Source organism: Dama dama, chromosome X (assembly GCF_033118175.1).
Source record: "Dama dama isolate Ldn47 chromosome X, ASM3311817v1, whole genome shotgun sequence".
Classification (NCBI taxonomy): domain Eukaryota; kingdom Metazoa; phylum Chordata; class Mammalia; order Artiodactyla; family Cervidae; genus Dama; species Dama dama.
Genome location: NC_083714.1, coordinates 9428557 through 9445217, shown reverse-complemented (window position 1 = coordinate 9445217; position 16661 = coordinate 9428557).

Sequence of the window (16661 nt, the reverse complement as noted above, 5' to 3'; positions counted from 1 at the left end):
TGGAGATAATTAATAAAATGCTAAAATAGAATCTTGTGTTTTAATGTTTTAAAATTCCCATACCAATTATTTATTATGCATTTATCCTGTGCTGGAATTGGGGCTACAGTAGTGATTCTGTAGGCTTTGTTTACAATGGGAAAAAAAGGAACATCACAGTTGTCCATCAGTACAGATATAGTTGTCTATCCCTTCGCCAGGGGGTCTTCCCCACCCAGGAATCAACCAGGGTTACATAATCTTCTTAGTATATTTGCTTACCCTGGTTATCTTTGGACATTTGGTTAGAAAAATAATCCTTTTATGTTGGGTGCTCAAAATGCAGTAAAAATAATGATTAACCATCCATAACCCGAAATTACTGTGGATGGTGTGACCCAAAGGATAACCACAGTATGTGGTATTGACCTGTGGAGCAGCAGTCCCCAACTTTTTTGGCAACAGGGACTGGTTTTGTGGAAGATAATTTTTCCATGGACCCTGACTAGGGCTGGTTTGGGAGTGAATCTCATAAGGAGGGCACAACCTAGATCTCTTTCATGCACAGTTCACAGTGGGGTTTGTGCTCCTGTGAGAATCTACTGCCGCCACTGACGTAACCAGAGGTGAAGCTCAGGCGGTAATGTGAGTTATGGGGAGCAGCTGTAGGTACAAATGAAGATTCCCTCGCTCACCTGCTATTCACCCCCTGCTGTTTGGCCCATTCCTAACAGGCCACAGACCAGTACTGGTCCATGGCCCAGGGGGTTGGGGACCCTTGCTCTAGAGAATACCACCTATGTGCTAGGCACTGTGCTAGTTACCTTATGTTATCTGGTGTGGATTTCATTTATACTTGATGGAAAAACTCATACTTCAGTGAAGCAGAATGATTTATAAAGCTACAAGCTTAACTCGCTGTAGTACTGAAATAAAGACAGTAAGAGGAACAAAACATCTCCAAGTATAAAAGTTTTTAGTATATGATAAAGAAGCATTTCTGTTCAGTAGTGAGGTATAGGTTATTATGGAAAGTAAATTTGTATAATTATTTAAATAGTTAAAGAAGATGAAGAGCCTTATTTTCTGACAAACACTCAATTTCTTTTCAGATCAAGAAAAATAAAATGAAAAGTTTCTAGATTGGAAGGGAAGAAGTAAAAACTATCTCTATTTACAAATGATATGATCACACATATAGAAAATCCCAAGGAATTCACTAAAGAACTATGAGAATGAAAGAGTTCAGCAATGTGGCAGAAATACAAGATCAATAAACAAAAATTGAGTGTGTTTCTATATACTAGCAATGAGTAATTCAAAGAGGAAAGAAAAGTAGCATTTCCATCTAAAATATCAAAAAGAATAAAATACTTAGAAATAAAATTTGAAAGTCCAAGAATTTTATACTGAAAACTATAAAACGTTGTTGAACAAAATTAAAGACTACATAAATAAATGGAAAGTTATCCTATGTTTCATAGATTGGTAGACTTCGTATCATTAAGATGGGCAATATTTCCTAAATTGATCTACAGGCTCAACACAACCTCTCTCAAAATCTCAGATGGTTTCTCTGCAGATTTTGACAAGCTGATCCCAAAATTCATACAGAAATGCAATGAACTCAGAATAGACAAAAATAATCTTGAAAGAGAAGGATAAAGTTTGAGGTCTCCCACTTTCAAGTTTCAAAACTTAACCATAGATCTACAGGAATCAGGACAATGTGGCACTGGCAGAAGGACATACAGACCAACAGAATTGAGAATACATAAATAAAGCCTCAGATTTACAATCAATTGGTTTTCAACCAGAATGCCAAGAAAATTTAGTGCTTAAAGAAGAGTCTTTTTAGCAAATGATGGTGAGACAACTAGATATCCACATGCAAAAAATGAATTTGGACTCCCACACCACACCGTATACAGAACTTAAAATAAATGAAGTCCTAAATATAGGAGTTAAAACTATTAAACTCTTAGGAGAAAATAAAGGTGTAACTCTTCATGATCTTGGATTAAGTGATGATTTCTTCAGTATGACACTAAAAGTTCAAGTAATAAAAGAAATATAGAAAAATGGGGCCTCGCCAAAATGGAAAACTTTTAAATTTAAACAATACAATTAATAAAGTGAAAACACAACCCACAGAAAATTTTTGAAAGTAATATGCCTGATAAGGGACTTATATCTAGAATATACAAAAAGCACTTACAACTCAATTAAAAATAGGCAGGGAATTCCCTGGTTGTCCAGTAGTTAGTACTGTGTTTACTTTCACTGCCAAGGCCATGGGTTCAGTCCCTAGTTGGAACTTAGATCCCACAAGCCTCGTGGTGCAATGAATAAATAAATAAATAGAAATGGTCAAAGATCTGAATAGATATTTCAGCAAAGAAAATGTATAGAAAACCAATAAGCATGATGTTCAACATTATTAGCTGCCAGGGTAATGCAAATCAAAACCACAATGAGATACCACTTCATATCCATATAATAAAAAGGCAGATAATAACAAGCATTTGCAAATACGTGGAGAAATTAGAACCATCACTCAATGATGGTGGGAATGGGAAATGGTGTACCTGTAGAAAACAGGCTGTCTGGCAGTTTCTCAAAATGTTAAACATTAAGTTATTGTATGATTTGACAATTCCACTTCTAGATAAATGGGAAAATATCACACAAAAACTTATATGCAAATGTCCTTGGCAGCATTACTCATAATAATTAAAAGGTGGAAATATCCCTAATGTTCATGATCTGATGAATGGATAAAAAAAAAAAATGTGCTATAATAATGGAATACTATTTTTCAGTAAAAATGGAATAAAGAGCTGATACATGCTAATGGGCACATGAAAAAATACTTAACCTCACTAATCATCAGAGAATTACAAATAAAAACAACAATGAGGTATCATCTCACCTGTCAGAATGGCTATTATTAAAAAGATAACAAATAACAAGTGTTGGCAAGGATGTGAAGAAAAGGGAGCCCCATTGTTGGCGGGGATGTAAATTGGTGCAGCCACTATGAAAAGGGCTTCCCAGGTGGCTCAGTGGTAAATAATTTGCCTGCTGGTGCAGGAGATGCAGGAGATGTGGATTCAATCTCTGGGTTGGGAAGATCCCATAAAGGAGGAAATGGCAACTCACTCCAGTATTCTTGCCTGGGAAACAGAGGAGCCTGGTGGGCTACAGTCCCTGAGGTCCCAAAGAGTCAGACACGACTGAGCATGCATCCACTATGGAAAACACTATAGAGATTCCTCAAAATATTAAATATAGAACTACCATATGATCCAGCAATTCCACTTCTGGGTATTTATCTGAAGAAAACAAAAACATTAATTAGAAAAAATATATGCACCCATATGTTCATTGCAGCATTCTTTACAATAGGCAAGATAGGGAAGCAACCAAAGTGCCCATCAATAGATGAATGGATAGAGAAGATGTGATATATAATGGAATATTACTCAGCCATGAAAAAAGAATGAATTCTTACCATTTATAGCAACATGATTTGATCTAGGTGGTATTATGCTGAATTAAATAAATCAAAGACAAATGTTGTATGATTTCACTTATATGTGGAATCTAAAAACTAAAACAAATGAATAAACATAACAAAACAAACAGTTACATATACAGAGGACAAACAGGTGGGTGCCAAAGGAGAGGGGAGTTGGGGGAGGAAAGAACTAAGTGAGAGAGATAAAGAAGTACAAACTTCATGTTGCAAAATAAATGTCACCAGTATGAAATATGCAGTGTGGAATATAATCAACAACTATGTAATATATTGGTATAGTGACATATTGTGATTTGACTTATTGCAGTGGTCATTTTGAAATGTTTAGAAATTCCAAAGCACTATGTCGTGTAACAGGAACTAACTCAGTGTTGTAGGTCAATTAAACTTCAAAAACAAATAAAGAAAAAGAGATCAGATTTGTGGTTACCAGAGTGGGGAAGGGTGAAAGAGAATTGGATGAAGGCAGACAAAAGGTACAACTTCCAATTATAAGATATGTAAGCTGTTGTTGTTTAGTTGCAAAGTCATGTCTGACTTTTTTTTGACCCCACAGACTGTAACTCACCAGGCTCCTCTGTCCATGGGATTTCCCAGGCAAGAATACTGGAGTGGGTTGCTATTTCCTTCTCCAGGGGATCTTCCCGACCCTGGGATCCAATCTGTGTTTCTTGTCTCCTGCATTGGCAGGTGAATTCTTTATCATTGAGCCACCAGGGAAGCCCAAGATAAATAAGTAGTAGGGACGTAATGTACAAGATAATATATTTAACACTGCCATATGTTATACATGAATAATAAGAGAGTAAATCTTGAATTCTCATCACAAAAATTTTTTTCTATTTCTTTGATTTTGTATCTACTTAAGATGATGCATGCTACGCTAAGTCGCTTCAGTCATGTCCGACTCTGTGCGACCCCATAGACAGCAGCCCACCAGGCTCCTCTGTCCACAGTATTCTCCAAGAATACTGGAGTGGGTTGCCATTTCCTTCCCCAGAGGATCTTCCCTTCCAACCCAGGGATCGAACCCAGGTCTCTTACATTACAGGCAGATTCTTTACCATCTGAAACTTATACAGTATTATATGACAATTATATCTCAGCAAAACTGGAAGAAAATAATAGTGGAATAACAATAATAAAGAACCTAGCAGCTGAATACTTTCTGAATATAAATGATTATTTTAATCTGCTAATTTTTGGAGTAATTTGTTATGCACCAATAGTAACCAGAACAACCTATATAAAGGAAATGAAAATACCAGGTTTGATAATAGATAGTGCACAAAGCCTAAAATATTTACTATCTGGTCCTTTACAAAGAAATTTTGTCAACCCAGGTCCTAGACCAAAGGAAACAACTAAACCTCTACCACCACCACAACCATTACTATTAAGATATGATGTTGAGTAAGTACTAATATTCATGCATTTCAGGGTAAATTTCAGGTAACATTTTATTCATTTAAGAGGGTAACTTTAATATAATTTTAATCTTACAAAAAATCATTGCATGTATTTTTGAAACAACTAATTCTTGAGTACTGAAAACCCATGCAGTAAAAGTTGATGGCCTAGTGGGAAGAGCCTAGAATTCAGACTTGGAACTTAAAAAAATATATTTAACCTCTTTTAGGCCCAGTTGGTTTGCCCATCCATCTGTTAAATGGGAGAATGAATAGCAGTCAAAAGACTTGACAGTGGACTTCCCTGGTGGTCTAGTTGTTAAGAATCCACCTGCCAATGCAGAGGATGCAGGTTTGATCCCTGGTCTGGGAGGATCCCACATACCTTGGAGCAACTAAGCCTGTGGGCCACAACTACTGAGCCTGCATGCCCTTTCCACAGAAAGGGGGGCCACTGCAATGAGAAGCCCTCACACTGCAACTAGACAGTGGGCTCTGCTCGTCACAACTGGAGAAAGCCCGCTCATAGCAAAAGAGACCCAGCATAGCCAAAAATAAAAAAATTATTTTAAAAAAAGAATCCATTTCTAAAAAAAAGACTGACAGTAAAGTGTTGGCAAGGATAGAGAATAACTGGAACCCACATATGTACTCTAGGTGGAAGTATAAATTTATATAGCCACTTTAGAAAACAATGTCTACTAAGGCTAGACATTCATGTACATTTTGACTCAGCAGTTGCAGTCTTGGTATATTTCCACAGAAATATGTCTTTGTGTCCACCAAAAGATATGAAGAAGACTGATTGGTAAGCTTAAAACGTACAGCAATGCAAATATCCATCAAGCAAAAAAGAGTGTTATAATCCTATAATGCGTTATAATACAGACATGAAAATGAGCAAACTACAAACACAAACAACATGGGGTAAACATCACAAATATAACACTGATACTTCCACTGTAAATCCTTCTCTCTCTCCTGCCTACAAAAGCACTTAGCAGAGGAGTCACAAATGGAGGCAGATTTGTGGCCACAAGAAAGAATTTAGGGAGAGGGAAAAGCAGAAGCAGACCCTGGAACTCAACCTGATGTGTGACATTCCCAACTGTTGGAGTTTATTAAGGGAAAAACATTATGCATTTTATGCTTATATATTTTAATTTGGATTAATTCCCCAAGTGGAGGCTGAGATGGGTCAAGGAAATTAACACTGTATTAGCTTTTATTTATTTTTTATTATTTTATTTATTATTTGTTGAATCATGAAGTAAACAAGGGAGTTCCAGAAAAAATTCTACTTCTGGTTCTTTGACTACCCTAAAGCCTTTGACTGTATGGATCACAACAAACTGTGGAAAATTCTTAAAGAGATGGGAATACCAGACCACATACCTTTCTCCTGAGAAACCTGTATGTGGGTCAAGAAGCAACAGTTAGAACTGTACTTGGAATAATGGGCTGATTCCAAATTGGGAAAGGAATACAACAAGGCTGTGTACTGTCACCCTGCTTATTTAAATTCTTTGCAGAGAACATCACACGAAATGCCAGGCTGGATAGAGCACAAGCTGGAAACAAGATTGCCAGGAGAAATACCAACAGCCTCAGATATGCAGATGATACCACTCTAATGGCAGAAAGTGAAGAAGAGCTAAAGAACCTCTTGATGAAGGTGAAAGAGGAGAGTGAACAGCTTGCTAAAAACTCTTCATTAAAAAAGCTAAAATCATGGCATCCAGTCCCATCATTTCATGGCAAATAGATGGGGGGAAAGTGGAAACAGTGGCAGATTTTATTTTCTTGGGCTCCAAAATCACTGCAGATGGTGACTGCAGCCATGAAATTAAAAGATGCTTGCTCCTTAAAAGGAAAGTTATGGCGAATCTAGACAGCATATTAAAAAGCACAGACATCACTTTGCTGACAAAGGTCCATATAGTCCCTAACCCATTCCAGTACCCTTGCCTGGAAAATCCCATGGACGGAGGAGCCTGGTAGGCTGCAGTCCATGGGGTTGCGAAGAGTTGGACACGACTGAGTGACTTCACTTTCACTTTTCACTTTCATGCATTGGAGAAGGAAATGGCAACCCACTCCAGTACTCTTGCCTGGAGAATCCCAAGGTCGGAGGAGCCTGGTGGGCTGCCGTCTATGGGGTCGCACAGAGTCAGACACAACTGATGCGACTTAGCAGCAGCAGCAGCAGCATGGTCAACTACATCACTAGTCATGTACAGATGTGAAAGTTGGACCATAAAGAAGGCTGAACACCAAAGAATTGATGCTTTCAAATTGTGGTGCTGGAGAAGACTCTTGAGAGTCCCTTGTATTGCAAGGAGATCAAACCAGTAAACCCTAAAGGAAATCAACCCTGAATATTCATTGGAAGGACTGTTGCTGAAGCTCCAATACTTTGGCCACCTGATATGGAGAGTCGACTCATTAGAAAAGACCCTGATGCTGGGAAAGATTGAAAGCAAAAGGAGAAGGGGGTGACAGAGGATAAGATGGTTGGATGGCATCACCAACGCAATGGACATGAGTTTGAGCAAACTCCAGGAAATAGTGGAGGACAGAGGAACCTGGCATGCTGCAGTCCATGGGGTCAGAAAGAGTGGGAAATGACTTAGCGACTGAACAAATAGCTTTTCTTTTAAATTATTTCCTGTCAAGCAGATTAATGCAGAGAAACAGTTTCTATAAGCTTCTGATAGGTCCAAACACTCAAAGGCTAATACCATGTCTGATAGACCAGACACAAGAGAGAGATTTGGGAGATCACCTGGGTCCTGGTGTCGGTTCTTACCCAGTAGCTATGTGACCTTGGGTAATGCCCTTTACCTCTCTGTGAAGATCCCATCTGGGAAAAGACATTGTGTTCCTATATGGGATAGAATTCACTATGCCAGTCGAATTATTTTAGCAAGAGCAATAACTGAGTCTTATGATTTCTTACAACAAAATTCCCAGTGGTGTATGACAAAATATCTGGTCAAATATCATGTCTTCCCAACGTTATATGGTCCCCACCTAACTCCAGTTCCCAAGAGGTGACATTTTTCACACTTACCTCTGTGTAAGGAACATTTTTAAGGAAGACTTAGTTACATCATAGACAGGTTTCCAGATTTCAGAAGAATTCTAGGGCACCAGCAGAGGTGGTGAGCAGCAGGACTGGCCGAGTCACAACCCCTAGATGGACGCTAGGCAGCATGGCAAGGGCTGGATTGACAGCCAGCTAGAGGGGAGTATAGAGCTTCATGCTCCGCTTGTGCTCACCAATAATCCTAGATTTGCTTTTAAAGTCCTTTTTATTAAGAAGAAAGCATAAATGTCCACTTTTTCAAGCTTTCTTCCCCTCCACCCAACACTCATTTCATCCCCTTCTTATTCAGGAGCGACTGGTCATAATCAAGAAGGAGGAGGCCGATGATGGGTTAGGAATCAGGGCCAACCCCATCGTATTGGTCTCTGTCTTGGGATGAAGTTTTCATCCTGTCAAGTTAATATTTTGGGTTTTATTTTGTCAGGCATACATGCTGGGTGATGAAAAAAATAAAATAACTTTAATATTCAGATAGCTTGACGAAAAAGATCGTGGGGGAGAGTCATATTTCTCTTGATCTATTACCATCTATTAATATAATTAATACCATTGTATTAATATAATCAAGAGGCAGGTCCTTCACTGGCTGAACTAGTGGAGAATGGGACATGAACTACTCTCACTGGATTCTCTCATTCTCAGAATGACACATAATTGCAGATCATGAAGGCTTATGTTTTTAAAAATGAAAGATTATAGACCAGAAAAGAACAAAAACAAATAAATCTGAATGAAATATAACAGTAATTTCAGAATCTTGGAGACTTAACAAAGATATTATTTTTTGAAAATTTTGATTTTTCTCTTTCTGGGCATTTTGTTGCTGTTATTTATTAAAATGAATTCAAAAGAAGTTTATGGTATTTTTATTCTGTTGACACTGTTTCTCCCTGATTCACACTTGCAGTATGTTATTTACTGTAGTTACAGCTGGTGGCTGAGGGTAAAGCATCTGCCTGCAATGCGGAAAACCTGGGTTCGATCCCTGGGTCGGGAAGATCCCCTGGAGAAGGAAATGGCAACCCTCTCCAGTACTCTTGCCTGGAAAATTCCATGGACGGAGGAGCCTGGTAGGCTACAGTCAATGGGATCACAAAGAGTCGTACATGACTGAGCAACTTCACTTCCCTTATTTAGCCTTTTCCAAAAACACAGCATCAGAGCATGATTGTTCCTCATTCTCCCATCAGGTTAAAAGTCAGATGTACTTATTATCCCCATCAGTCTTTAACATCAAGCCAGGTTTGTCTCTTTATTCACCAAATTCACCTGTCTCAATCACCCCTGCACTCTCAGCTGAATTATCGGGCATTTAAATGTTATTTTATTAATGCTTCTGTTTATTTCCTGAATTTACAAGTGCGAAACAGCCAAAACATACAACTGTCCTAATGGATTCAATATATCAAAATGCCTTCTAACACAATATGTATGAGACCAATGTGCTACAATAACTTTAGTAAAAACATTTGTATGGCATAGTGAGAAATATTGGCGTTTTGAAGCAACAACAATTAGCATGATCCAAAGTGACTTAGTGAATGTTTTTTTGGAAAATATCCATAGCTCTTTCCCTGAACACACAGCTCTGAAAAGAACCTTCACTTTCCCCAAATTAATTTTGATGTGTAGGTCAATCACATGGCATCCCACCCCACCAGGTGGATTTACTTGTTGCTGATTTTGCGAGTTTGTCTAGGTCTTTGCAGTAAAATCCTTTTTTCAAGTTCTTTTATAAGATTTTTCTAATATTTCTAATGTTTTTCTAATATACCAGATAAGTTATTCCTGATGAGAAAGTCAAATTTTGTGCATCTGGTCTCTAAAGATGGTAATTTTAGTATCTGACCATGAAACAAACATCATGTTAGCAAAGGAGACTAATTAAGGTTTTTTCCCTTTAACATTGTAAAGTGAATCATTTGTAATTTACTCAGTTTGAAATATTTTGTCTGTTTGGCTCATCTTTTCCCATACCAGATATAATTGCTAATCATTTATACAGAATTTTTATATCCTTATTTATAAATGTGACAACTCAAAACTCTTTTTAGTGTACTCTTTTCATATTATGCTACGCTAAGTTGTTTCAGTCATGTCCAACTCTTTGCAGCCCTAATGGAGTCCACCAGGCTCTTCTGTCCATAGGATTTTCCAGGCAAGAATACTGGAGTGGGTTGCCATGCCCTCCTCCAGGGGATCTTCCCAACCCAGGGATTGAACCCGTGTCTCTTATGTTTCCTGCATCAGAAGGCAGGTTCTTTACCACTAGTGCCACCTGGGAAGCCCCCTTCATATTCTATTTCTTTTAAATAAAAATGTAATTTTCTTCATTATCTGACACTACTTCATTAACAACAACAAAAATGTTTGTGTCTGTGCCAAGTCTCTTCAGTTGTGTCCAACTCTTTGTGACCCTATGGAGTGTAACCTGCCAGGTTCCTCTGTCCATGGGGATTCTCCAGGCAACAATACAGAGTGGGTTGCCATGCCGTCCTCAAGGGGATCTTCCCAACCCAGGGATCGAACCCGCATCTCTTATGTCTCCTGCATTGGTGGCGGTGGGGGGAGGGGGCGATGTGTGCGGTTCTTTACCATGTGAGCCACCAGGGAAGCTTAACAACAAAAATACTTAAGTATTAGACCATTAAGAAATGGTCTGACATTAATACATTTGGATACTTGGCCATTTGGGATGGCAGTTCCTTGGTGACCTCAATTTCTTCCATTTCCTTAATCCTTAAGTCTTTTTGTGGGGAGGGGAGAGGGTTTAATTTCTGTGATTTATACTTTCCACACACCCACACATTTTTCCAAGATTCTCCAATTAAAATAAACAAATTAATTTTAAAAAATTTTCAATGTATCATCACAAATGTTTGAAAGAAACATCCTTTGTACAGAATAATACTTTCTGTATTATTCCTTTTCTCTCACTAAGAAGGTTACTTAGATGTGTAATCTTTTCCCCCCAGGCAACAACTCTCATATTTATTCACCAAGTATACATTTAAGGCTGTTTTTCTGGGATTAAAGCATTGTCAAGAAAAAAACATTTATCTTGGTTGACTTTTAAGGATATTTTACTTTTCTATAAATATGTTTAGTTCTGTTTGTGTTTTATATTTGGAGACTGGTTTTGCCATTTTTCCTTTTATTCCAATTCACTGAGGTTTTTGTTCAGAATTGGAGGCAGTGGCTTGCCAGACTGGTCCCATTTTCCAGGAGCTCCTTCCCTAGGTTGGAGAGTTACTGTTCAAGCTAGGGTTGCTTAACCAGGCTTATAAATACTCAGTTGGTGCACAAATGGCCCAAACATGGCCTGCATCCTTCCTCTGGCATTATGGACCTGGTTTACAGAAGTCAGACTCTCAAAGACCTGAAGCTGAATTTTCTTCAACTTAGGTGCTATCGATGGCTCCTGCAAAGTGCTCTCTAGGCCTAGGTGAAGGCTACAGAAGCATTTAGATAGTCTGATTATTCCTTATGTTTCATTTGGCTTTTGCCAGGTAGAACTACCCAATCACATATAACTACATTAGGTTATTGACGGGGTTTCCTGCATTACATTTCATTCAATCAGATGTTAGTTGCTCAGTTGTCTCTGACTCTTTGTGACGCCATGGACTGTAGCCCCCCTGGTTCCTCTGTCTATGGAATTCTCCAGGCAAGAATACTGGAGAGGTTAGTTTCCCTTCCCTAAGGGATCTTTGTGACCCAGGGATCAAACCTGGGTCTCCCACATTGCAGGTGGATTCTTTACCATCTGAGCTAGCTCCTTATTGCAAAATTCAGAATTACATTGAAGAAAGTAGGGAAAACACTAGGCCATTCAGTTATGACCTAAATCTAATCCCTTACAATTATACAGTGGAAGCAACAAATAGATTGAAGGGATTATCTGATACAGAGTGCCTGAAGAACTGTGGATGGAGGTTCATAACATTGTGCGGGAGACAGTGACCAAAACGTCCCAAAGAAAAAGAAAAGCAAAGCAAAATTGTTGTCTGAGGCAGCCTTGAACTTCCCTGGTGGCTCAGATGGTAAAGAATCCACCTGCAGTGGGTGAGACCTGGATACGATTACTGGGTTGGGAAGATCCCCTGGAGGAGAGCATGGCAAGTCACTTTGAAAACAGACTATGATGAACACATAGAGATAGTATAGTAGATATCACAAGCACAGATAACTCCCTAGGGTTTTGTGACTTGGTTTCCTGTACTTCATTTCATCCAGTCAGATGTTGCATCTGCACAAGGCTTAATTTGCATACAATATATAAATATGGAAAATACGCTTGCCACTGCCTTTCTCTTTCTCTAAATTTCTATCCTTCCCAGTTGAGCATTCCTCTGTCTATCTTTGCCCAGAAGGCTGGCAAGAAAGCCACTTCTAGCACAGACAAGGATAGATGAATAGAGATAGCACAGCAACAATAGCAAGCACATATAACTCCCTAGAACGTTTTGACAAGTTTTATTTGCATTGCGTAAAATTAGATGTAGCTTGTATGCAAGGCCTTATTTGCATACAGCATATATAAACAGACCCTATAGATCTCCATTGCCTTACTTTTTCATTCCAAGATACTGTAAAGGTCTGTCCTTCTTAACTGAGCATTCCTCTAAGTCTGTCTTTGCCCAGAAGGGTGGCAAGAAAGCTATTTCCAAAACAGGGAAGAATAGATGGATTGAGATAGTCCAGGAACTATTGCAAGCACATATAACTTTGTCAGCTTTTGTGACAGGATTTCTTGTACTGCATTTCATCCAATGAAATATTACCTCTACACAAGGCCTTATTTGCATTTGTTGTGGTTCAGTTGCTCAGTCATGTTCCACTCTTTGCAACCCCATGGACTGCAGCATACCAGGCTTCCCTGTCCTTCACCATGTCAGGGGGCATGCTCAAACTCATATTCATTGAGTCGGTGATGCCATCCAGCCATCTTGTCCTATGTCATACACTTCTCCTCCTGCCTTCAATCATTCCCAGTATCAGGGTCTTTTCTAATGATTCACTCTTCTTCATCAGGTGGCCAAAGTATTGGAGCTTCAGCTTCAGCATCAGTTCTTCCAATGAATATTCAGGACTGATTTTCTTTAGGATGGATTGGTTTGGTCTCCTTGCAGTCCAAGGGACTCTCAAGAGTCTTCTCCAACACCACAGTTCAAAAGCATCAGTTCTTCAGTGCTCAGCTTTCTTTATGGTCCACCTCTCACATCCATACATGACTACTGGAAAAACCATAGCTTTGACTATGTGAACCTTTGTCGGCAAAGTAATGTCTGCTTTTTAATATGCTGTCTAGGTATGTCATAGCTTTTCTTCCAAGAAGCCAGCGTCTTTTAATTTCATGGCTGCAGTCACCATCTGCAGTGATTTTGGAGCCCAAGAAAATAAAGTCTGTCACTGTTTCCATTGTTTCCCTATCTATTTGCCATAAAGTGATGGGACCAGATGCCATGATCTTAGTTTTTTGAATGTTGAGTTTCAAGACAGCTTACTTACATCAGTTCAGTTCAGTTCAGTCACTCAGTTGTGTCCAACTCTTTGCGACCCCATGGACTGTAGAACACCAGGCTTCCCTGTCCATCACCAACTCCCAGAGCTTGCTCAAACTCATGTCCATCAAGTCGGTGATGTCATCCAACCATCTTATCCTCTGTTGTCCTCTTCTCCTCCCACCCTCAATCTTTCCCAGCATCAGGGTCTTTTCCATTGAGTTAGTTCTTTGCATCAGGTGGCCAAAGTATCAGAGCTTCAGCTTCAGCATCAGTCCTTCCAATGAATATTCAGGACTGATTTCCTTTAGGATTGACTGGCTTGATCTCCTTGCAGTCCAAGGGACTTTCAAGAGTCTTCTCCAACACCACAGTTCAAAAGCATCAATTCTTTGGTGCTCAGCTTTCTTTATAGTCCAACTCTCACATCCATACATGACTACTGGAAAAATCATAGCTTTGACTAGATGGACCTTTGTTAGCCAAGTAATGTCTCTGCTTTTTAATATGCTGTCTAGGTTGGTCATAGCTTTTCTTCCAAGGAGCAATCATCTTTTAATTTCATCAAAAGACACTTATTTGCATACAGTGTATACCCCTTGCTCTTTCATTGCAAGATACTGTAAAGCTTTGCCCTTTGTAACTGAGCATTCCTCTGAGTCTATCTTTGCCAGGAAGGGCGGCAAAGAGGACCCTTCTGAAAGAGAGAAGGGAAAGATGGATAGAGATAGCCTAGATTGCAGTCACATATGAAGCCTGTGACTCCTTAACAGAGTTTCCGGTATTGCATTTAATCCACTCAGATGTTGCCTGTATGCATGACCTTATTTGAATATAGCATATATGCATAGACAGCAGTGATCACCACCACCTTATTCTTTTATTCCAAGGTACTGTAATGGTCTGTCCCTCGTGGCTGAGCATTCCTCTATGTCTATCTTTGCCCTGAAGGTTGGCACGAAAGCCACTTCCAAAGCAGAAAAGGATAGAGTGATAGAGATAGACCAGTTACTATTGCAAGGATATATAACTCTCTTGTGTCTTGTGACAGGGTTTCTTGTATTGCATTTCATCCAATCAGAAGTTACCTGCATGCAAGTCCTCATTTGCATATGTATATAAATGGAAAGCACTCACACCACTGCCTTTCTATTTTATTCCAAGATACTGCAAATGTGTGTCTTTTGTGGCTGAGCATTCTTCAAAATCTATCTTTGTCAAGAAGGGCATCATGAAACCCGCTCCCAAAACAGAGAAGGGAAAAATGAATTGAGATACCCTACTAACTATTACTCCATGTGTATCTACAAGGGTTCCTTGGTAGCTCAGATGGTAAAGAATCTGCCTGCAATGCAGGAGACCCAGGTTTGATCCCTGGGTCAGGAAGATCCCCTGGAGAAGGGAATGGCAACCCACTCCAGTATTCTTGCCTGGAGAATCCCATGGACAGAGGAGCCTGGCAGGCTACAAGTCCATGGGGTCGCAAAGAGTTGGACACGAGTGAGCAACGTTCACTTCACTTCACCTCATATCTACAAGGATCTGAAGTTGATTCACTGTAATATTGGTATTTATTTAAATGTCTTGCACAGCATCAATTATTTTCTTAACAATATCATTTCAAGTGTGTCTGGCTATGCCTCCCTCATTGCCTGCTCAACCTAGTGTTCCTTCTTCACCTCCAGTGAGATCCTCACCTCCATGCACTTGCTGTTGAGCATGGTGGTTGAAAAACCGGCCATTTCCAAGGCCAGCAAGGCAGTCATCAGGTACACATCTTGTAAATGAGCTGCCTCAGGACCACCTGAGCATTGCAGGCTGAAGGCTCTTTTCAGAGCCAAGGCAGTTTTCTTTATAAGAACTGTATTCTGGTAAACTTTGATCTACTTTATTTTTACAGCGTGGTATCCTGCTAATTTTACAACTTTTTTTTTTCTTTTTTTTTTTACAGAGAGCTGAATATTGGACTTCCCGTTTGGCCCACTGATAAGGAATCTGCCTGCAATGCAGGAAATGTGTGTTCAATCACTGGGTAGAGAAGATCCCCTGGAGAAGGAAATGGCTACCCACTCCAGTATTCTTGCCTAGGAAATCCCCTGGACAGTGAAGCCTGGAGGGCTACCGTCCATGGGGCTGCAAAACAGTTGGACACTTTTTGTTTAGAGACTAAACAACAACAAAATATTATCGATTTTATTTTAGCATATCTATGATTTAATTTGGTCAAAATGAAATAGTATGTTTTATTCAATAATGTTTCATTATACCACTTTCCTGAAGACTGAGTTCTTTTATTTTTATAGGTCAACCTTTCACAAGGTTTGTAAGATAATGTCATTTACCTTTTCCACTCTTATTTTCTCATGAATGTATGGCAAAATTTTCTAGAGATGCACTGTGTGTCTGTGTTAGTCACTCAGTCATGTCCAACTCTTTGTGACCCCATGGACTGTAGCACACCAGGCATCCTTGTCCTTCACTATCTCCTGGGGCTTGCTCAAACTCATGTCCATTGAGTCCTTGATACCGTCCAGCCCACTCATCCTCTATCACCCTCTTCTCCTGCCCTCAGTCTTTCCCAGCATCAGGGTCTTTTCCAATGAGTTGGCTCTTTGCATCATGTGGTCAAAATATTGGAGCTTCAGCTTCAGCATCAGTCCTTCCAATGAATATTCAAAGTTGAAATGAACTATAATTCTGAAGGAACATAGATCACATTTATTTAAATTTTTAGCTGTAGTCACTGAACTTGACTTTATTTTTTGCCTTTTTAGATTATAAACCATATGGAGCTAATTATCATTCCCACATTAATTTCAATGTGTCAAAGAGTTGGGCAAATGTGTTTTAAATATATATTGAATATTATATTTATGCTCCTCAGTACTCTCACTGTTTATCATAATATCTTCCGTATATACTGCTTCATGATGGATTATCAATATAAATAATTTATGTGTGGTTTAATATGCCTCACAGCTGGACAAAGTGAAATCCTTTGCATTCCACTCCCCAAAGGTAACCACTGCTACTGTTTGATTGGTACTTGGCATACAATTTTCTATGTATATTGAAATACACATACATAAATTGATACATTGGTCTGCTCATCAACTGAT